At 46.3% G+C, this 13510-nt stretch overlaps 1 long non-coding RNA gene across 1 annotated transcript in view; it reads left to right on the top strand.

Annotated features, from left to right (window-relative positions):
- Positions 1–10101, top strand: part of LOC140219451 (uncharacterized) — a 99775-nt gene extending 89674 nt beyond the window's left edge. Inside the window, exon 4 of the long non-coding RNA XR_011895720.1 lies at positions 9855–10101. This is a non-coding gene — a long non-coding RNA (uncharacterized lncRNA). The remainder of the gene's footprint in view (positions 1–9854) is intronic.
- Positions 10102–13510: the final 3409 nt, after the last annotated feature.

Consider the following 13510-nt stretch of genomic DNA (forward strand, 5'->3'; position numbering starts at 1 on the left):
CTTTTTTCCTGGGCTTTTTGAGATACAATTTGCCGATATTATCTAGCACTTGCAGGACATGTCGCCGTAATCTACAGGCTATTCAAGCTCGGGCTAACAGCATTTTTCTTGGTTTGCCGCAGCTTTGCTCTTAGATATTGAGAGGCCTATGGTAAAGTATCTCACGGGGCTATTCGCAATTCTCTTAAGATGGCTCGCCTAGGGGGTCTACCTTTTCAGCGGATTTCTAATTACCTAACTGTAAGGTAGTTCTTTGTGTGTACCAGCTAATCACCAAACCACACGACGCTGTACCTACCGAGGCGTTCCTCAAGGCGGAGTACTAAGCTCTACCCTACTCAACATCACGCCTATTGGTCCCATTGAGCATCTGCCAGCAGCCATTAAGATATGAATGCACTCATACGACTTATGTGTATGGACTTCAGGTGTGGCACGTACTCAGATACGTGCAAGACTTGAAAAAGCTGTTATTTTGAGAGCTGTGCAGTTCCGCAACCAAGGTCTTGAAATCTGTTCAGAAAATGTGTACTGGTGGCATTCACTCGCAAACCAATGACAGGAAGAGTTATCTCTATAAATGATTAAATGATTTCTTGTGAGAAGAATAACAAATATATTGGCGCAATCATTGATGAAGATCTCTTATTGAACCCACACGTGACCTATTTGGAAAAGTAGCTGACAGGAATCTCGCAGATTTTCAAGTTTCTGAGCGGAATGGCTTCGGGAATGTCTTTGCATGCAATGTTGGAATTGTCGAGGGCTTTTTACTGGGCTTTTTGAGATACAATTTGCCCATACTTTCCAACACTTGCAGGACATGTCGTCGTAATCTACGAGCTATTCAAGCACGGGCTGTGAGAGTTTGTCTTGGTTTGCCAAAATGCACATCAACAGTGGCGGCTATTGCAGGTACCCAATACCAACCAATGCAAATGCACTTTGCGATGGAAGATATGAGAGTGCACATTAGACACTTTGCCCGAGCCTGTTCCCATCATTTTGCAACACTACCGCGAGGAAGGCTGCAGGCATCATTTTGTGTTACGATTTCAGATTGTCACACCTGCCTTCCATCATGCATCTTCTCCGCAACTAAGCCATCGATTGCCCTATGGTGTTTGGCTTTACCTGCAGTGCGCCTCACTGTAACAGGAATCAGAAAAAATCTGAGCTGGCACCACCTGCTATTAAACAACTAACTCTCCTCCTATTGCATGACAGGTAGGCCTACCCCGTACTAATTTTTTCTGGTGGATCAGCAACTCTCCCGCGTTCCTCTGGAGCCGTGGTTATTCCAGCGAGAGCCAGCACCAACCCTTTCCGGATGTGTCGCACAACGGCATCGACGACTTCGGAGCTTGCAGCTCTTCGCGCTGTGTTTCGTCTCGTCAGCGAAGAACAACCTGCAAGATGGCGAATATTTAGTGACTTGAAAGCAGTAATGCTGTCTTTGCTATCTTCCTTGCTGCGCCGATCCCACGCACAACTGGTATTCGAGATTTGAGAACTAATCCATAGCTTGACTGAAAAAGAGCACCACTTGACATTTTATTGGATACCATGTCACTGTAGCGCCATAGGTAGTCAACATGCCGATAACGCTCCACCTTCAGTTCATCAAAGGCGACAAAGAGGAGTCGATACAGGTATCAAGGACAGATTCCATTAGGGAAAACTTCGAATGCTCACCCGGTATATCACGTTCTCCACGTCGAACGCACCAACTTTTTGAAGCAACCAGCTGTACCACCTAGACTTTTCTCACAGCTTTCGCATCCCGGCTAGACTCTATCGACGCAAAGCTACCCTTCTTTGTCGAATACGGCTAGGAGTGGCCTCTACGAAGTCTCACTTTCCGAATCGGATGGACCGCCGATGCTTCGTGGGATGACTGTGGAAGCGAGGAGACTTTCGCAACAGCTTCTCTGTGACTGTCCTAGCTGCAATTTACATACACGATTGCTCGAAATCGCTAACGTGCGCTTTGACGAAAGATGCTTAAGGGAGGCAATCACTTTAAAACACCGACAGCACAAGCACTTAAGGGCGACGAGGGCACTGGTGCAGTTTTTAAAGACAAGGGACTTGGACAAGCGATTGTAGCCTGAACTGATGTATATAGTGCCACAAGTGCTACTGCGCTCCGTGGTACTAGTATGCAGTGACAATGCAGGACTGTGGTTGAGTAACTCTGCTTCCTTTATTCCTCGCTCTTTTCCTCTCTCTCTATTTTCCTCTCACCTTACCTCATCCTGCCCGCACTCCACAGGGTAAGGTAGCAAGCCGGATCTTCACTTCTCGTTAACCTCACTGCCTTTTCTCTTTCTTCTGTCTCTGTTTTGAACGTGACCAGCGTATACAATTTGGTAGCTGCTCTTAGAACAGAAAACAATACGAACCAAAGAACAGCCGTTTTAGTGCGGTAGATACCGCATAATTCACGTGATAGTGCCATCTCAGGTCATCTGATATACCCAACCCGTGGTATTTATATTTATTAACTGTATTCGGTTGGGTAGTACTTAATGTGTATGAAAATTCCAACATATTTTCCTTGCAAGTTACACGCATAAGGATTGATTTATCTGCCTTGCATTTCACCTGTCAGGTGCTACATCGTTTAGAGTTCGATAGTCTTACGGAGAGCTAATTTTGCGATATACAACACAATCACCCTAAAAAAATAGCTGGTGTTGACATCGATATTGCTCGGTAGGCCCTTAATAAAGATTACGAGTAAGACAGGAGCTAGCACACTACTGCCTTGTGGGTACACCCTAAGTTAGTTTGACTGTGCTAGAGTTTGCATAATTTACGTTATTCTTGCTTTCGTACTGATAATAAATGAATAATCCAGTCGGTCGGTAAAAAGCTTTTGCCGCATATTGATTGAAACTGCCTTGGTAATTTTTTGTGAGGTACCCAATCAAATTCTCTTGAAATGTTCCAAAAGATATTGTCTGTTTGATTCTGGTTGTCTAAGGTCTGGGTAAGGTCGTTTGTTAATTCAATAAGGTGTGTGACAGTCGACAAATCTTGGCAAAATCTGTCCTATTTACAGAAAACAGAAAGTGCTGTTCCAAGAAGCAGTTGTGTGTTTGAAAATATCCTGTTGGAACAATTCAAATTAATTATTAAATTTCGGGGCTTTACGTGCCAAGAGTACAATCCGCATATGAGGCACACCGTAGTGAGGTCTCCGGAAATTTGGACCAGCTGGGGCTCTTTAACGTGCAGCTTAATCTAAGTACACGGGCATTTTCGCATTTCCCCAATCGAAATGCGGCCGTTGAGGTAGGGATTCCATTCCGCGACCTCATGCTCAGCAGCTCACCATCATAGCACTAAGCAACCAAGGCGGCTCCTCAAGCATTTTGCCTACCAGGCTCGTTGAAGAAATACGTCTCTAGTTGCATCCTTCTGATCCGATTCAAGGTTTCTGAATACGGATTAGCTTGGCTATTTTACAATTCACAGGAAGCGTGCCTGTTGAGAAAGTTTCTTAAAAATGATGCACCTGCATTTACTTACTCATTCGTCATATCATTGAAAAATTGGGTGTACTGTGTGGTGCAGGTTTTCTTTTTGCTTCTAAGTTTAGCAGAAGATAAAATGCACCCGCTTCCTCAGGTGTAATTGATTCAAGAAGGCTGGTGCTATGTGCCTCCACTTGCGGCAAGTCAGCGCCATCGATAGTAAACATCGATTTAAAATAGGTATTGTGAGAATACGACTTCTTTTTTATTTTCGCCTGGGATTATTTGGCTATTGCCATGCTTTCTTTAACTGTACCAGAATTTCCCAGGTGAAATTTTAGGAGATTAATTTAGGATTTAGGAATTTAGAAGATTAATTAGGAGATTAGGAGATCACGGTTCGCCATCAAAACAATTTTTTTTTTGCAATTTGTCCTTCATCGAATTTCCTTTAGCAGTTGCACTGACAACGTTTCTGAAAGTGTCCGTATGCACACACACACACACACGCATATCTATATCACCACAACCACAGCCCGCTGGCCCCGTGATTACCGTGGTCTGCCCTGGCGCGTTGCGCGAACGCGACCCACCAAACTTCAGCGGTACAGAAGACCATGACGTAGAACACTGGCTCACTACTACGACCGGCTGAGCACCCACAACCACTGGGACGACACCAAAAAAGGGAATTACATGTCGCTTTGTTTCAGTGGCGTTACAACTAAAATGAAACCTCACGCCACACAGTGGCGCGTGGTAGAGCAACCACGAACGTGATCTCACGACGTCGCGGCCTTCAAAACTAATGTGACGGAGGTATTCGGGCGCCCCGCTGTTCGCAAGCTCTGCGCCAAGCAACGTTTGCGTGGTGGTGCTCAACAGAGCGGGGAGACGTTTACCAGTTAGATAGAAGTTGTCGACCTCTGTAACCGCGTTGACATCACAATGGCTGATGCTGAGAAGATCAGGCATATCTTAAAGACCATTGAAAATGACACCTTCCAGATGTTGTTGGCGAAAAATATGGGGAAAATGTCTGAACTTATCGGTCTCTGTCAAAGCTTCGATGAACTACGCAAAAACGCGTAGCCACCCACCAGTCTCGTCCTTAGGCCACTTCTATGTCGAGTTTGGCTGTTGCCCCGCATAACACTTCGCTGCTGCTACAGTTCATGGAGGTCATCCATGAAGAGGTTGCCTGTCAGCTTACTCCGATACCGCTTACGCGTGGTCTGTCGAGTTCTCCATTGGCGTCCGCTTTTCAGTATGTCATGAAGGAGCATGTAGCGGACCACGTTTCGCCTTTTCTCGAGCAGGCCCCGACTGCTTATTCCTGACGTACACCGAAGTCGCTCCGAGACCTGCACCGGAGACCTACGCTCCCCCTTGCCCGCCTTTGCACCCGCCCGTATGCCACCCCACCCCCCCCGCCCCCACGCCAGTAGCTCATTATGCACGACCTCAAGCCAGTTGGCGCATTGTCACTGTCGCTTACGTACACCGAATGCCTTCAACAATGTGCGTCCATATGTGCCATATTTCCAACAACGCCGCAACTATCCGGACAGCTTTGAATCTCCTCCTGCCGTAGAGACCGCGTTCTCCACTTGCCGTTCACCTTCTCCTAGCCGCCGTTCCATTTCGCCCACGCACCTTTGGCGGAGCCCTCTGCGCCAGGATAAGTAAAAATCGCAGTTCACGAGGCGACAACTGCAGTGTCAGCGAAATGTATAAGGCCTCAAACTTCCCAGAAAAATGTTAATAAATCAAATTATAAGGAATATTGACACTAGCACTGGTCGACATCGGCGCTGCACTTTCAGTGATAGGTGCCCGTATTTGCCGTAAAATAGGAAGAGTAACGGCGCTGCTTTCTGCACTCTCCATTCAGATTGCGAACGCGCAGCACGTCGAGCCATCCGGTGCCTGCACCACTCGTGTCGTCATTCAAGAGGTGTTTTATGTTATCGAATTCATCATCTTGCCATTATGTTCTCACGACGTCATATTAGGTTGGCACTTTATCTCCACACATCATGCGATCATAGACTGCGCCCACGCCGAAATCGAGCTGCTTCCGTTTTCGACACGTATTACCACTGGCCACAGGGACCCTTGTCGCAAAATTGCCATTTCAGAAGGCACCGTTATACCTACCTGGTCTTCTAGTACTCTTCGCACCATCTGAATTCTTAGTTCGCCGGCGATCACTACCACTGCCGTTCGTCGTCCTTGAGTTCAAAACTGCCGTTCCTCTCAAGTTCCGGTCAAACACATCGGCTTAACCAATTACCTTACGCCGTCGTGGAAGCCCTGGCAGAGCAAAGCCACTGGCCTCAGCTTGAATATTTGACACGATGGGCGGCTCCACTTTCATTTCTCGAGGCATCACCTCCTCTGTCACTGCCGCGATCTTTTACGCCAGCTCTTGCCAGTGACCTTACGATGACGCAGTGCTACGAACTCCTTCTCTTGCTCCAAAGTTTCTCGTCCTCTTTTTACAGCCAAGCAACATCACTCGGCCACACAACGACTGTTTCGTACACTATCGAATCTAGGAGCCATGTACACATTCGACACCGTCCGTACCTAGCATCGGCTGCCCAAAGACGTGTTATCGATGACCAGGTAAACGACATGCTTAAACACTGTGTTATTGAGCCTTCTGGTAGTCCTTGGCCATCACCAGTCGTACTAGTTGAAAAAAAGACGGCACCATATGATTTTGCGTTGATTATCGAACGGTTCACAAGATTACCCGAAATGATGTATACCCGTTCCACGTGCCGACGACGCACATGACTGTTAACAAAAAGCGGAGTTTTTTTTTCCTTCTTAGATCTCCGCTGTCACTACTGGCAGGTGCCCATGCCTGTTCGAGAGCCGAGTTTGCCACACCAGACGGCTTTTAGGAATTTAATGTAATGCCGTTCGGTCTGCAACGCGCCCGCCACCTTTGAACGCATGATGGACAGCAACCTACGCGGCCTGAAGCTGCTTACGTGTCCCTGTTACCCCGATGACGTTGTCGTCTCTTCGCCAGATTTTCCGACCTATCATCGCCGTTTACATCAAGTTTTGTCCTGTCTCCGGAATGCTGGTCTCAGGCTTCACCTAAAAAGTGCCTATTTGCAGCTCCAAAACTTACGAGATCAGCCTACGTTGTCTCCAAAAAAGGCATTCCTCCTGACCTTGCCAAACCTCACACCATGTTCGAGTTCTTGAGGCCCACTAACCTGAAAACACTGCGCAGCTTCATTAACCTATGCTCGTATTTTAGACGATTTGTTCGAAACTGTGATCGCACCCCTAAACCAACATCTCCAAGGCGACAGTGAACTTTCTACTTGGTCGGAAGTGTCTGGGGATGTCTTTACGACTCTTCGTTACTTACTTACGTATGCTAACCCGCCATGGTTGCTGAGTGGCTATGGTGCTGGTCGGCTGAGCTCGAGGTCACGGGATCGAATCATGGCCACGGTGGCGGCATTTCGATGGGGGCGAAGTGCAAAAACACCCGTGCACTTAGATTTAGGTGCACGTTAGAGAGCCGCAGGTGGTCGAAATTTCCGGAGTCCCCCACTAAGGCGTGCCTCATAATCAGAAAGTGGTTCTGGCACGTCAAACCCCATAATGTTTTTTTACTGACGTCTGCTGAGCAGTGTCGCCAAAAAGGGGTTCACAACATCGACCCACCCCCTAACCCCTTCCCCATCGGCTCATTCGTGTGGCTTTGGATCCCGCCTGCTAGAGCTCCTAACCTTTCATCCAACCTCCTCCTGAAGTACCACGGGTTGAAGTACCTCGTGGCTGCGCAACCATCATCAGTTGATTACGTGGTAGAACCCGTATCGCCATCTTCCGATCTACGTCGTTGCGGGCGAGAGACTGTGCACGTTGTCCGGCTCAAGCCGTATTACAATCGACTCACATCGTCATAGGTCACCACGATCGCTACTCTTCAATTATGGAGGCGATTGTGAGGTACTACCAAAGTAATATCGGGTGTACCACAGGGGGGATCCGTCCTCGGCCCACTCCTTTTTCTAATATACATTAACGACCTCCCAACTGACATATCATCCACAATACGTCTATTCGCCGATGAATGTGTTATTTACCATCGTGTCACTACCAACACTGACCAATCCATTCTGCAAAATGACCTAAATTCCATTGACAAGTGGTGCTCACGCTGCCTGATGGAACTAAATGTCTCCAAATGCAAGTTAATGCATGTATCACGTAAATGCTCTACATACAAATTTCTATACTCTTCGGGCTTTGTGAATTTATCGGAGGTCGACTGTTACCGCTACCTTGGCGTTATCATCACTAACAAACTAAATTGGTCGAACCACATTCAACAAACAACAGCCGATGCCTCAAGATCCCTTAACTATATTAAAAGATCCCTATCCTAGTCTCCTCCGTCGATTCGTAAACTAGCATACGAAATTTTCATCCAAACCAAATTAGAATATGCGTCTACAATTTGGAATCCGCATCAGAAGTACTTGATTGACACTTTAGAAGCTACTCAAAATCGTGCCTCCCGCTTTATCTTATCGAATTATGACAACACTATCAGCGTTACTAACTTGAAGTTATCTGTTGGTCTACCCCTTTTAGCATCAAGACGCATAATTTCGGAACTCTGCCTATTCCATAAATTGTACTATAACTTTCCTGACCTTCGTTCCTCACTTTTATTTCCACCCGTTCGCTCATCACATCGTCTATTCAATTCTTTATGTATCTAACGCCTCCATGGTTCTACAAACGTTTTCAACAAATCCTTCCTTCACTTTGCAATAGAAGAAAGGAACTCGCTCCCGGAATCCATTGTTGTAGAGCGAAACCCTTCGAAATTTCGAGAGTTACTCACCACCCATATGTGCAACGAATTATGCTAAAACCTCTTCTTTTTAGTGTCTTTTCAGTTGTTGCCTTTTTTTGCTTTGTACATGACTATTCCTTCGATGTTTGTATTATTGTTTTGCCTCCCCCTTATGTAATACCCCACATGGGGCCTTTAAGGGAATAATAAATGATGATGATGAATGATGATGAAGAAGATTGCCATGCTGAAAAACCCTGCAGCCTTCGCATGGCTCATACCCAGTTCGGTCTGTGGCTTCTGGATGCGCTCTACGTGTTGGTGCCGCTCTAGGACCCGAATCAATCCCCGTTACAATATATATATATATATATATATATATATATATATATATATATATATTAAGGGTGAACCTGTGCTGACAACTCAGCGACACTACTGCCGGAAAAACACCCTTCAGTCGTGTTCCAAATTGGCCTCTACCTGCCATCTACTTTCTCCTCGCGTGTTCCCTCGTGCGTAGAGCATATGAGCCGGGTCCAGCCGGCTACTCGTGCTGAGATGGCTGCCTGTCATTGCTGCGACCTTTGGCACAGCGTCCAGTACGACGGGCGATGGGCGCTCTACTTGAATGTGGTGACGTGGTTGCGCCTATATATATATATATATATATATATATAATAGACAATGAGGCTAAGGAAAGCATCCGGGAAGTGACCTGTGGTTGAAATTGAAGTGTTGAAAATAATAAAGGAAAGCAAAATTAATGTGCACGCGAAGGTACATTGTCGCCGGTGGGAGCCGAACCCACAACATCCGCATTACGCGTGCGACGCACTACCAAGTGTGCTATGGCGACGGCTATCAATCCGTACACTAATTTAGATATTTATGTTTTACGTGCTCTCCAGCAAAAAGCTGGCCTCTCAGTGCCTCGTCTCTTGTATTACCAATATGATGTATCAAGGATGCTGTCACGCTTGTACCTTTTATTATTGATTACTTGTCATATATTGGGAAGTATTATATTTGTGATAAAGTATGTATGTAGCTATACATGTAGGTATGTATGGAACCTGCTGTGGTGATGTAGTGGCTTTGACGTTGCTCTGTTAAGCCCGAGAACGCGAGCTGAAATCCCTGCCACGTTGCCGCATGTACATGGGGCGAAACGCAAGGTAACGTGTATGGGGTGCAAGCTAAGGAACTGGTGCTGAATAATTATTCCGGAGTCCCGAACTACGGCTCATTTCATAATGATGTAGTAGATTTGGCACGTAAAACTCCAGAATTTAGTTTTTATAAATTTAATTATTTATGTATGTATGTATGTATGTATTTTGTTTAGTGATGGACAGTGTAGATCAACTTTCATGCAGTAGCGTTGTCTTAGTGACTATAATACTGTAGGCACCTTCATTCGCACTGTGGGATCTGCAAATAAAGCAAATAAAGAAAATATCCATCTTGTATTGTCGAGTTTTTATTGCTGCTTATTGAGTACTGCCCGTTTTAATATTCTGAACCAGAAACGGTCGTGGAGTATGAACTTCGGATGAAGAATTCCATTGTAGGAACGTCCAAGCAAGAAACGTGCTTCCAAGAAGTGAAAAAACTGAGTGAGGTTCTGCCGCAAAACAAAGCTGTGAAGATACCTGACAAGTTGCCCAACTGCAAGCCAAAATGTGAGGATCATGCCCAATGCCGTCTTGATTTACAAGAACAGCACTTCGAAGCCTCCGAAGCTCAATAATAAAATACTTTCTGTGCCAATTATTTTTTGTCTGTGAAATTCCTGGGAGAAATTCAACACAGTTGATAAAGAGGAATATGCTAGTAATATCATAGTGTCTGTCTTGGAGTAATAAAATTGAGTAATTCATTGGACCATGATAATCTGTTCGTTTTATGGGAAGTTTCTTTGCGGCAAAGTTATCCACTGAACTAACAATTCCCTAGCCAAAATATCCATGCAAAAATAAAACAAATCGCTGCAAAATCATTAAATTGCAGTAAAAATGCAATAATTTCTTTAATTTTCAGTCAACAATTACTTGTTTAGGCACTATGAATCAAATTGTTGGTGATTGCGGCAAATTTCGCTTAGTACATAATTTCGGCGTAATAATTGCCAACACATTACTTAGTTTGCTCTGAAATCTCCCTGTGGCCTCATATTTCTAAGAAAAAGAAAATGCGAAGATGTTAACCTTCGTCTTTGAGAGTGGAACGCTATGCATTCAAAGATCCATGACTACTTCCCACGCTTCCCGGCAAGCAACAACTCGGCAAATCCTGTACCTGGCATACACAGGGTATTTCTTTAGCTGCACCAAATTTTTAAACTTGGAGCAATATAACTCACGGCAATGTTATGTTTACCATTCGAATGTACGGATTAGCTGCCTCCAGATACAGAGAAATTGGCGCACTTACATGCGCAATTACCGAAGTTACAGTAATTAAATTATAATTATCAGCAATAGGTGGCTGCAGCAAATGAGTACTTTGGGGTCCACCTTCGACACTACCTGACCCAACGATCAAATTTTGAATAGCAGATTTCATGTGGGAGCTACGCTAACAATTAATTCCCCTTGACAGGCTCCTCGAAAGCAAAACTGGCTGGAAAAAGAGCGTCTGTGTCGTCGATATCGCCGCCCCCCTGCCTTTCATCACGTCTCCGAAGTCACGGCCGGTCCGGCCCCGCGAGAAGCTTGAGTTATCTCCTCGCTATATGCGGCGTTGGCCTGGCGCTTCAAAGCCGGTAGTCTGCCAAATTTACTTCGTCATTACTCTGGGCGCCAAGTGTCTATTTCCACAGACGAAACGCCGTTTCAGGAGCCCACAGGAATGACGAAGTAAATTTAGCGGCCCGCCGGCATTGAAGCGCTAGGCCAACACCGCATACAGCGAGGAGATAACGCTTGCTGCTCGCGGGGCCGGACCGATGGTGGCCTCGGAGACGTGACGAAACGCTGGGGCACGGTGACATCGTCGACACAGACACTCTTTTTCCAACCAGTTTTGCTTTCAAGGAGTCTGTCGAGGGGAACTAATTCCTCGCGTAGCTCCCACATAAAATCGGCTATTCAAAATTTAATCGTTGGGATACGTGGTGTGGAGGACCGCAGCTTCACTACTTAGGCATGTGAATGCGAAAATTGCTCTTTATCTAGAGGCTCCCTATCCGTAGACTCAAATGATAAACATAACGTTACCGTGCTTTAAATGTTTCGAATTTTAAAGTTTGGTGCAGCTAAAAACCCCGTGTAGAGGATTTCCTCACGTTTTGCCGACGCGCCAACGCTTCTATGATGAAATAATCCAGAGTGCGTCACATATTCAAAGGTATGGGGACGATGGCCTTCTATGCATTGCTCATCAAGGACCCGGCTACCGTCACTGATATTATATCTACATGTCAGTGCCTTGAAAAACTCGACTCTCTATGATTGCCGCCGGACACCCTTGAAACCGATCCCACAGCATCTTTGTGCGCAATGGTCCACGTATTCATACGAGAAGAGCTGCTGCCTGTTAGCTTCTCGACAGGTCTCATTACTTCCCATGCTTCCAGTACAATTTTGCGTGACGTGGTAAAGGAGAAGTTGGCGTCCCTGGCTGGTACTCAATTACAGGCCCTCTACTCAATAGGCCTTCACCAACATACGCGCAAGTAGCCGTGGCGACCCCAGCCTTATTTCTATTGATGCCTCCAAAACCGACGCTGGCTCACTTGGTTTCGATGTCTACCAACGCACTAACCAACTTGACTATCCCCCATGGCTTCTGACATGACCTTTCTCTTACAACTGTGGATGTCGTGGCCACGTCGCACGTTTTTGTCACAAGCGTGAGCAAGCCGAGCGTGGCGGATTTGACACATACGAATGGGACGACTTTTCTGCTGGAGCCACTTTCCAGCGCCGTCCTTATGTAACAATTCTGGGCCGCTCTCCAGCACCACCTGCATTCTCCGAGACGGCTCCTAGCTGCCGTACTGCCAGACGCCGCTCGTTGTCATGACTTCGTCGCTCTGCGTCGCCACTTTGACCAGCCTCTCAATTCGCCGACCGTCGCCCAGAAGACTAATTTATGCAGCTTTTGGAGAAAAATCGGCATTGCACGACAGGTCAGACATTTCTCCAGCATGTCCGCATAATATGCTATCTTTTTTCAAGAAGTGCACGTGGAAGTATTATTAGGCACTGGTGCTAGTTTTTCAATTAAATACCGTAATTTGTGTTGGCGTCTCTGGGAACTTACCACTTCCTATGATCACCTACCCTACTCACTGCTGAAGGGGACGCCATTCGAACTTCCGCCATGTGTACAGCTCGTGTGTACATTGACAGACTTCTGCAGTACGTACAATTCGCAGTGCTAATTTTGTGTGCCCAACACCTGATATTAGGATGGGATTTCCTTTTTAGGGCGTCCGCTTCTATCTGCAGCCAGCAACGTGTTCTCCACATGACCGATACCATATTTTTACTTCATGCACATGAGGCACCACTTCTTTTGCTTGCTGCAGAAGACATCGAGCTACCTCCTTCCCATAAGTCAATTGTTACAATCTCACCCGATGTCATTAACCATGGTGACGTGCTCGTACAGCCATCTGCACGCTGTCCCCAAAGAGTGATAGCTTTTGCATCGGGGCTGGTACCGTTCGACAATCGCTTCGCATTTGTCGGCGCTACAAACCCGACCTCCGAAAAAATTATTACTCCGAAGGGCATGTCACTACGTTCACTTGCATCACTAAATCACAGCCTCTCTCACTTGTTTCCGTTGAAGCGGCTTTCTCCGAACCTCCTTCTATTGAACGTTGCGCATCTCTCTCTGCCCTTGAAGCTTCCATCAATTCCTACCTGACCCTTTCGCAGTCGAAACAGCTGCTTGTGTAGCTGAAAAAGCATGAAGCTTCGTTTGAAGCGCATTCCACTTCATTGGGACAGGCTTCCATCACAACGCATCAGATAGAGAAAGATGACAGGTCCATCATTCGCTGTTGACCATGTGGCGTATCTCTAGCCGAACGGAAAGTCATTCAAAAAGCGTCGACGACGTGCTACAGCGGAAGATAATACATACCCTCCGCTACTTCTTGGCCATGCCCCGTCATTCTAGTTCAGAAAAGAACAGATCTATGCGGTTTTGCGTTGATTACCGGGCACTC

Source organism: Dermacentor andersoni, chromosome 7 (genome assembly GCF_023375885.2).
Source record: "Dermacentor andersoni chromosome 7, qqDerAnde1_hic_scaffold, whole genome shotgun sequence".
Lineage (NCBI taxonomy): Eukaryota > Metazoa > Arthropoda > Arachnida > Ixodida > Ixodidae > Dermacentor > Dermacentor andersoni.